Here is a 9,699-nt window from a genome sequence, read left to right on the forward strand (position 1 = left end):
GAATTTTACTCTTTGCTAGGCTTTCTTTTCTTGGGTTTTTTCAAGGAATCAACTTGTTCTTCTTGGGCCAAAGTGCTCTCTCTTGCTTCCACAACCGAGCTGGGCTGAAGTTGGTCTTTTTGAACCTTCTTTTCTTGCCTTTTTTCTTTCTTTTTCTTAGATTAATTACCCCTGAAATCTTTTCTTATCATTAAACTAAATTAGGGCAAAATTAAATATAAACAACATAAAAATCCATGCAAAAACCTCATAAATTATAGATAAATTGTATGTTCATCAATTTAGCTAAAATTATGAGTATTCATGAGTTGGTTCAATTCAATCGTAGGCTATTTGGCCAACCAAATTGACCTGGTCAGGTCGGGGAGTTGGTCAGCTAAAACTGACTAACCTTTTGTGAAAACCAACCCACTCAAGTTGTATTAGTTTGGGTTGATTTTTTGGTTTGTTTAGTCGATTCAAAAGATTTAAACTTAAAAATTTAATTTAATTTTGAAAATTATAGCATAATTATTAAAAAATAAATTTAAAAATTAGATTTATGATATAAAACATTTTAGACTAAGAAATATGGAAAATTTCCACTTTTCTATATTAAAAATTATATTTAAAATATAAAATATTAATATATATCCATGGTTAGATTGTTCAATTTTGGTTGGTTTACAAATGGCCAAAGTGAAATTGATCTAATTTGGTCGGATTGGGAAATTTTTAAACCAAAACCAACCTAAAATACTAGAAACTGACCAACTTGGGTCAAGTTGATTAGGTTGGTTAGTTTCATTAGTTTGATGAATAAACCTAACTGAAATTAATTATTGTTATTTTTGTATTATAAAAAATTATTAAAACTAGTATATAAAATATGAATAATTATTAATTATTTAAAAAGTTGAAAATAAAAAAAAATTGTATACTCTCATGTGATTCTGTTAGGGTCCTTTATTAGAATACACCTTATAGTTTTACATATGTACTTCTACCTTATAGTTTTCATTTTACTAAAACATCTCATATATTTTGCAACTTATGTACTTAATCAACTTTTCATTAAGGAATGTTTGTTTTGCCATTAGGTCCATGATTTTTATTCCAAAAATACCCTTAACACTTTTTTTGTACAAAAAACAAAATTAACCAAATATATCCAATAGAGTGGTTGTCCATGTCATATAAAGGGAAAAAACAATATTTTTGTTTTTTATTCTTTTGATTAAATTTATTTAAATGAACATTAGGGTCAGCACTGTCATTTTCCAATGTCATCTAATGGAAGATTGATTAAATCCATTGCAAATTATAAGTGATGTTTTAGTAAAAATTTAACTATAGGGTATATTTTAGTAAGTCCATGAAACTATAAGGTGTATTTTAGTAAATGACCATTTCTATTATTTAGCTTTCACTTAATAAATTCCGTGCATCGCACAGGTCCCCACTAGTATATATTATTCAAAACATTATGCTTCTTACAAACCATTAAGTCGTGGTTCTTACCACTATTTCCAAAAGCTGAGTTCAAACAATATAACATAGTAGTCCATTAGTTAATTTCAACATACTTGTTAATGGTTTGGTTCTTCACCTGGTACTTATATACTTTGAATGATGAGAATCAAAACATTTCAGTGAAGAAAAAACATATACATATTCGGTGGTGATAAGTAACCTATGTGTTGATGCTCATAATGGATTGAGGACAACATTGTAGCTTTGCTTCCCAAACGAGCTGGAAGATGGAAGGGTCTGAGGGCTGTTGAGGGCAAGGACTAGTGGAGTCCAAGGTTTGCTCTAGCTGAGGACTAATGGAGTCCGAGGTCTATTGTGGCCGAGGACCAACGGAGTCTAGGGTCTGTTGAAGACAAGGACCAGTGGAGTCTGGGGTCTGCTAAGGACAAGGACCAGTGGAGTCCGAGGTTTGTTGTGGTTGAGGACAAGTGGAGTTTGAGGTCTATTAAGAACGAGGACTAGTGGAGTCTGTGGTTTGCTAAGGACGAGGACCGGTGGAGTATAAGGTCTACTATGGTCAAGGACCAGTGGAGTCAGAGGTTTGCTGAGGATGAGGACCAGTGGAGTTTGAGGTCTGCTGTGGCTAAGGGTCTGTGAAGTCCACCTTGCAAGGAAGGGAACGCTAGATGCCTTGAGTCGATGCCTGAGGTGGGGACTCCGACAGTCAAGTTAGTAGGAGTGTGGCAAAGAGGGCGAATGATACTTGAGTAGAGTAGATCAAATGAGGTCGGTGTGTGTGATCACACCATTGGTCCCACGCTGCCACCGCCCTCAGCCACATGTCGGCGTGCTACTGGCCTACCTAAAGCGTCGACATCATTTGCCCCCCACTCTGATGTCGCAGTGGAGGTCTTAGCTGAGGACCTCGGCTTCGGCTTAAGAGATGTGTCATCATTGCTAGGAGGCACCGAGTGGCCTTCTATGGCAAAGGTCGCAACTATGGCTGAGCTGGTGAGAGCAGTCTTCATGTGTGGTGATGCTAGCCTCGATTTTGGAGATGTTGAGGATAGCCCGACTTGGGAGCATGGAGACATCGGTTGTGGCTTAGGCTTTGTTGGAAGTAGTCTAGCCCATGAGCGTGTAGATGTCATCCTCGGCTTCGAGGGGCTTTCGTTGGCTAATGTGTTGATTCCACCTCTTGAGAAGGTCGTGGAGAGTCGAAGAGCATGACGGCGTTAGCCTCAGTTTTAGAGAGTTCTATATCATATTTTGCATGGGTATGAGGTGTGTGTGCCCACAAGTCACATGCTTCAAATTAGTTGATGAGTCCATCCATGGGCCAGGCGTCAGCTTCGGGCTGGTCACCACTGTGTGAGGTATAGATGATGAGCGGGAGTGTTGTAGCCATGCACGGAATGAATTCTAGCATTGGGTATTGTTTGTGCGTGCAACGGATCTTAGTGTTGAAGGTTCAAGACCGTGCCCTAGGTGGGTGCCCAGTCGTAACCGTATGCAAGATGGAAGTGGTATGTCTTTGCATTTGGTGCAGAGGGATGGTCGTTGAGTTGTGGCCACCGTCTAAGATGACAATGCCCCGAGCCGAGGAGATGAGATCTCTGGTAAGGAGGGGCACGCGTTCGTCGAGAGGTGAGGAGGGGGCCATTGAGGTGTGGCCGTCGTCCGAGGCGATGAAGCCCCGAGCCAATGAGGTGAGATCTCTAGCGAGGAGGGGTAAGTGTTCATTGAGAGGCAGGTAAAGGGGACTGCCAAGGTGTGGTCGTCATTTGAGGCAACGATGCCCTGAGCTGAGGAGGTGATATCTTTGGTGAGGAGGGGAGCACATCCATCGAGAGGGGGGTAGAGTGGCCGCAGTCTAATGTGACAATGCCCCAAGCCGAGGAGGTGAGATCTCTTGCGAAGAGGGTCACGTGTTCGTTGAGAGGTGGGCAGAGGGGGCCGCCATCCGAGGTGACGATTCCCTAAGCCAAGGAGGTGAGATCTCTGGCAAGGAGGGGCGTGTGTCCATTGAGAGGCGGGTAGAGGGGGTCGTCAAGTTATGGCCGTCGTCCAAGATGACGATGCCGTGAGCCAAGGAGGTGAGATCTCTGGTGAGGAGGGGCGCATATCCATAGAGAGGTGGGCAGAGGGCGGACGAGGCTTGCAAGGCTGCCGTATGAGGTAACAATGCCATGAGCCTAGGAGGCGAGATCTCTGGCGAGGAGGGGCACGCGTCCATCGAGAGGCAGGCAGAAGGGCCCACTGAGATTTGGATATCATCCGAGGTGATGATGCCCTGAGTCAAGGAGGTGAATCTCCCGCGAGGAGGGCGTGTGCCGTTGAAAGGTGGGTAGAGGAGGCCACCAAGGTGTGGTCACCATCCGAGTTGACAATGCTCTGAGTCGAGGAGGGGAGATCTTTGGCAAGAAGGAGTGCATGTCCGTTGAGAGGTAGGCAGATGGTTGGGAAAAATTTCAAAAAATTTCTTTATTCCCTTGCAGGAATCGTATTCCCAATTTTAGGAAAACTATATTTTTCAATGATCGCTTTTGCACTAAACTGAACCAGATCTGAAACCAAAGAAAAAGGGAGAAGAATACATGATACGGAATCCACACGTATAGTTCCCAAAGTAGGTGTTCATGCCCAAAGATGGTACCAAAAACAACTTCCACTAAATATGGCACAGATTATGGTGAAGCAGGTTCAGCAATGCAGTCCTTCAGCAAGAACTTCAATCCAACGACTTCGATCAAGCAAGGGAGATGAGACTTTAGGCCCATTTGGATCTGGACTCTTTAAGTTGATAAGATTTATCCTCTTATCCTATTTGGTGATTCAAACCCATATCCATACCTAAATTCACCCATGTCACATGACTGCTTAAGTTGTCATGTGACACTCCGATTAATCCATTCAATCTTTGGGCTTTAGGCCCATTAAGAAGGTGGCTCACGTCACTTATTAATTGATAGCTAACTTGGCTCTCTTTGTATGGCGTGGGACCCTAACAATGACCTCACATAAGTATACATGGGTTCAACATAGCTTCTATAACAAAGCCTGGTCGAATTCATTGTTGACACAATGAACCCCTGCGTCTATCACTATGGGCTCTTAATAGGCCCAACATTTACACTAAATGGTCATTGGGTCCAGCCATCCTATGAAGGCCCAAAGACAATGGACTTAAGTGAGATATAGCCCATCAGGTATAATAACCCTAAATGGTCTTACACTTAACCTCTTAGCCCTTAATGATCAAACACTACCCGACAAGAGAGGACCTCTCCCTTGGATGCAAGGTGTAGTGTTACATATATATATATTGCAAAACAAATCTCAAACGTGTCGGCAATTTTGGTTTCCATCAGAGAGAGTGCAGTACCTAATCATTCACTTTGTCCAACAAAGGGGATGATCCTATCACTATGATCACCCACTCAAGTGAATTCTTAGAATGCCCCAACATACCCAGATTTTGACCCCCGAAGGATCTCATTGATTGGCACATCAAAGTCAACCCAATCCGACACGCAGCGCAGTACCATAATCAAGTCTAGGGGTTAGGTGTAACTTTCCAGTTTTGCCCACTAGTCTCCAAGGTCCAGGGCATAATTGGAAATCGGTCTAGGTTCAGTGTTTCAAACAAACACACACTACATGTGCTTCGGGTCTCACCTTAGTAGCTGAGACAAGTTGTCCCAACCGACTTGGCAGCACGTTAGTGCCAGCCTTGGGCCAGCCTTGGTAGGATAAACTTCCCCAAGTCTATCCAATGGCTAAAAACATTCTAATTTAACACAAGTCTCATAAGTGTCCAGTTTAAGGGTAATTACACAGAAACATACCAAGTATAACATGAATCAATTATGTACTTTTATTCATTTACATGAAATGGATATGTAAATCAATTTGGTTGGAACTAAGGGCATAAACTGTCTAACAAATGTTGTGGGCCACGGCCAGTCGTTCGACCAAAGGTGACCTAGTGACTAGGTGTATGGTCTCTAAGGGCCGTGTTTCTTGGATTGACATCTAATCCAATCCGAGCGTGTAACCTTGGTGAAGGTTGTATGCTACAATCGGTCGCTCGACCAGGGTGAGAACGTATACGCTAAAGGTCTGAGGCGAGGTGAGAATAAATTGATTTAATACAAATTCAGGGTACTTCTGCTATTTCTAGCCATTTTGTTGGAAGCTTAGCTGTGGATTGGGGGAAGTCTTAGCAATTGTTCACACAAACGACGCCAATTGTTGATGCTCAGAATGGGTTGAGGATGACATTGTAGCTTCATTTCCCGGACAAGCTGGCAAATGGCAGAGTCTGAGGGTTGCTAAGAATGAGGACCAATGGAGTCTGAGGTCTGTTGTGGCCAAGGACCAGTGGAGACTAGGGTCCGCTGAGGACAAGGACCAGTGGAGTCCGAGGTCTGCTATGGTCGAGGATGAGTGGAGTTTGAGATCTGTTAAGGATGAGGACCAGTGGAGTCCGATGTATGCTGAGGACAAGGATTAGTGGAGTCCGAGGTCTATTATGGCCGGGACCAGTGGAGTCTGAGGTCTACTGAGGACGAGGACCAGTGGAGTCCGAGGTCTACTATGGCCGAGGACATGTGAAGTCTATCCTGCAGGGAAGGAAATATCAGAGGCCTCGAGTCGATGCCCGAGGTGGGGACTCCTATTAGACAGTGTATGCCCTTAGCTTCAATCAGATTAATGTACTTTTGACATTTATTGTAAATGAAAAATAGTATATAATTTATTCATGTTATATCTGGTGTGTTTCTGTGTAATACCTTTAAATTGGACAATTATGAGACTCGTTTTAGTTTAGAATTTTCACAGCCATTGGATAGACCTGAGGAGGTTTATCTTGCTAAGGCTGACACTAATGTGCTGCCAAGTCGGTTGGGGTGGCTTGTCTCAACTGACAGGGTGAGACCCGAAGCACATGTAGTGTGGGTTGTTTGAAACTCTGAACCGGACCATTTTCCAGTTATGCCTTGGACTTTGGAGAAAACTGGAAAATTACACCTAACCCCTAGACTTGATTATGGTACTGCACTAGATGTTGGATTGGGTTGTCTTTGATATGCCAATCAGTGAGATCCTTAGTGGGGGTCAAAACCTAAGTATGTTAGGGTAGTCTGAGAATTCACCTGAGTAGGTGATCATAGTGACAGAATCAGCCCCTTTGTCAAACAAAGTGAATGATTGGGAATAGCACTCTCTCTGATGGAAACCTAAACTGCTGGTAGTGGATTTCAAATGTGTTTGAGATTTGTTTTGCAAAATATATTTATATATAGATATTTATATATTATGTTTTATGAAAATGTTTGTAAAATGTTTTTAATTCTCGGGATTCATCCTGAATAAAGAGTGCAACACTATACTTTATAGCCGAGGGAGAGGTCCTCTCTTGTCGGGCAGTGTTTGATCATTATGGACTGAGAGGTTAAGTATAAGACCATTTAGGGTTTTTACTTGATGAGCTAATCTCACTTAAGTCCATAGTCATTGGGCCTTCATAAGGTAGTTGGACCCAAGGACCATTTAATGTAAATGTTGGGCCTACTAAGAGCCCATATTGATGGGCTCAGGGGTTTACTGTGTTCAGTAGTGAATTCAGTCAGGCCTTATAACAGAGGCTAGGCTGAATCCATATGGCTTTTGTGGAGATCAATGTTAGGGTCCCACGTCGTACAAAGAGAGCTAAGTCAGCTAGCAAATTAAAAGGGAAGTGAGTCAGATAACATAATGGGCCTATAGCCCAATTCGAACTGGGTTAATTTGATTAATTATTTATGGGCGAATTTGAGTTTAGATCTGGATCTGGATCAACAGGAGGATAAGATAAGTATTATCCACTTAAGAGTTTAGATCCAAATAAAGATTTGGATCAAAGAACCCTTTCCTGAATGGATTAGGAAGTTGATCTAGAGAGGTTATAAATAGAGGACAAATTCCTTTTGTTAAACACTTTTGTTGAATCCAGTTCTTTTCTTTGTTCTTGCCGCCCTACCCAATTCGATCTCTAGAGTCTTGGATTGATCCAGAATTGTTCTTGATTCTAATTTTTGCTAGAAAAATCAGATCTAAAGTTGTGCTCACATCCCTTGCGTGATCCTTGCTAAAGGATTGTAGTTTGTATTGAAGAATTGCTTTGTTGATACTGCTTCATCCTAAGCTGTGTCATCTTCAGTGGATATAGGATTTGGTGACCTGTTTGGGCGTGAACACCTACGTTGGAGCTACGTTTGTGGATTCCATATCAGGTATTTCCCTCCCTCCTTTTGGTTACAGATCTAGTTGTTTCAAGAACGAACCTTGAAAAATGCAATTTTTCTAAAACAGGGAATAGGATTCCCAGAAGGGAGAAAGAATTTTTTTTTGAAATTTCGCCCAACCATCCTGCATGGTTTGGCCATCCATATGATAGATCTCCCTTCCCTTCAACTCCGACGGTCAAGTTAGTAGGAGTGAGGCAAAGAGGGCTGACAAGGCCTGAGTAAAGTAGCTTAGATGAGGTCACCAAGAAGCTAGAGAGCTTGGAGTAGTGGGTTTTCAACCCAGATTCCAGATGATTACCTTGAGGGGGGTTATCTCTTATTTATACTTGAGACCGCTTAGAGGTAGACGGGTGCAGATGGTCAGGATGCGATCTGGCCCTGGGAGTGCGGCCATCCGAGGTCACCGCGTGTGGTCGAGCCATTGGTCCCGCACTGTGCACCTCCCTCAGTTGTGTGTTGGGGTACTACTAGCCTGGCAAAGTGCCTACATCACTATGTATCTTGTTCATTTTTTAAAAGGTCAATAATTTGGGCAAGTGTGCTTTTCCAACTAAATATTTCCTAGGAAATACTTACACAAGTAAATTTATTTATGTTCTTTTGATTTTCATATAAGTTATATATAATGACTTTTTTGTCCATAAAAAGCCAATGTTAGAATGGATAAATTTATCCCATTATGTTTTGTAAACATTCACATAGGTGGAAAACTTACTTAATCGACTTGGAAGATAGGTATTTACTTATCCGAATAAGTGATATTAAAACAAACTAATTTTACGATGAGACTTAGAGCTTACAGAAAAAAGGGACACCGAAAAATTAGTAAATGAGAATCACTTTGTCATGGACCAACTTTTCCCCTCCTATTTTCCAAAAAGCAACGGGCCTAGTTCGCATACCATACAAGTACAATCAGATGTATGGTATAATCTCCAAGACAAAACCATTTGGTCCAATAGATATTTTTCTTTTATTATTTTTTGATATTTTTTGAAGGGCTACACAATGGGGTAGCCCATCCCCCAGCCCAAGTGTAGACTGGATTTGATCCCAAATCTCGGCTACAACCTGTAGAGGACTTTATCAATCAGTTCTGGCACCTTGCAACCAATCCAATAAATTAGTTTCATGATCTTGAATTAATAAATTAAACAAATACATGCAACGAGTTTTAACAAATTTTATATGGATATATAATAGATTTTAAATATGAATTTATAAAGGGAGAATAATGGTTCAACCCAGGGTCAGAATTCATAAGCCCAAAGTACAATTAGGGTAGGTGCCAACTCGAAATTGATACTAATTCACGTACAGACATTAATGCATTTAATTGAATTTTTGACATTTTGAATGTTTATAGATAAGTAGTGAAACTCATTTAAATTCGATCCAATCTATTTGCGGCACAATTATGAAAAGTAGTAAATGATGTAATACACGTTTTATGTACTTTTTGTAGATGCGTATTAAATATTATGCAGATTTGGTACAGGGGTTAGGGGTGGCAACCCACTGAGATTTATTACGCGAGTTAGAACCCACGTGTTGTCAAAGAGAGGGATACCGAGTGATCAAACTGAACCTCTGCTTAATAGGAAAACCCAGAATATTGACTCATTAATTGTGACAGTGGTGCAATAGGTGGAGGAAGTGGTTGAACATGCACACTTGGTTAAGGGTAGTCCAGTTGGTGCGTTGAATGAATTGTCTTATAAGATGCGGGTGATGTGTCATTTACCGTCCACTAAAAAAGAGTATGACAGGCAGGCTCAGCCACCTTGAAATTTAGGATCCTTACACAATCTACATTCCATAATAAATATTGTACTATATTGCCTCTCAAAAATCTTTTCTTGCGAGAATGACCAATCAGCCCAGATCAAAATTTTATAATCCCAAAATACAGGGGAATGCATCCTGACCGTGAATTGATGTTAAATTCACGGAC

This window comes from Nelumbo lutea, chromosome 7 (genome assembly GCF_056320005.1).
Source record: "Nelumbo lutea isolate HS-2025 chromosome 7, American lotus-T2T, whole genome shotgun sequence".
Lineage (NCBI taxonomy): Eukaryota > Viridiplantae > Streptophyta > Magnoliopsida > Proteales > Nelumbonaceae > Nelumbo > Nelumbo lutea.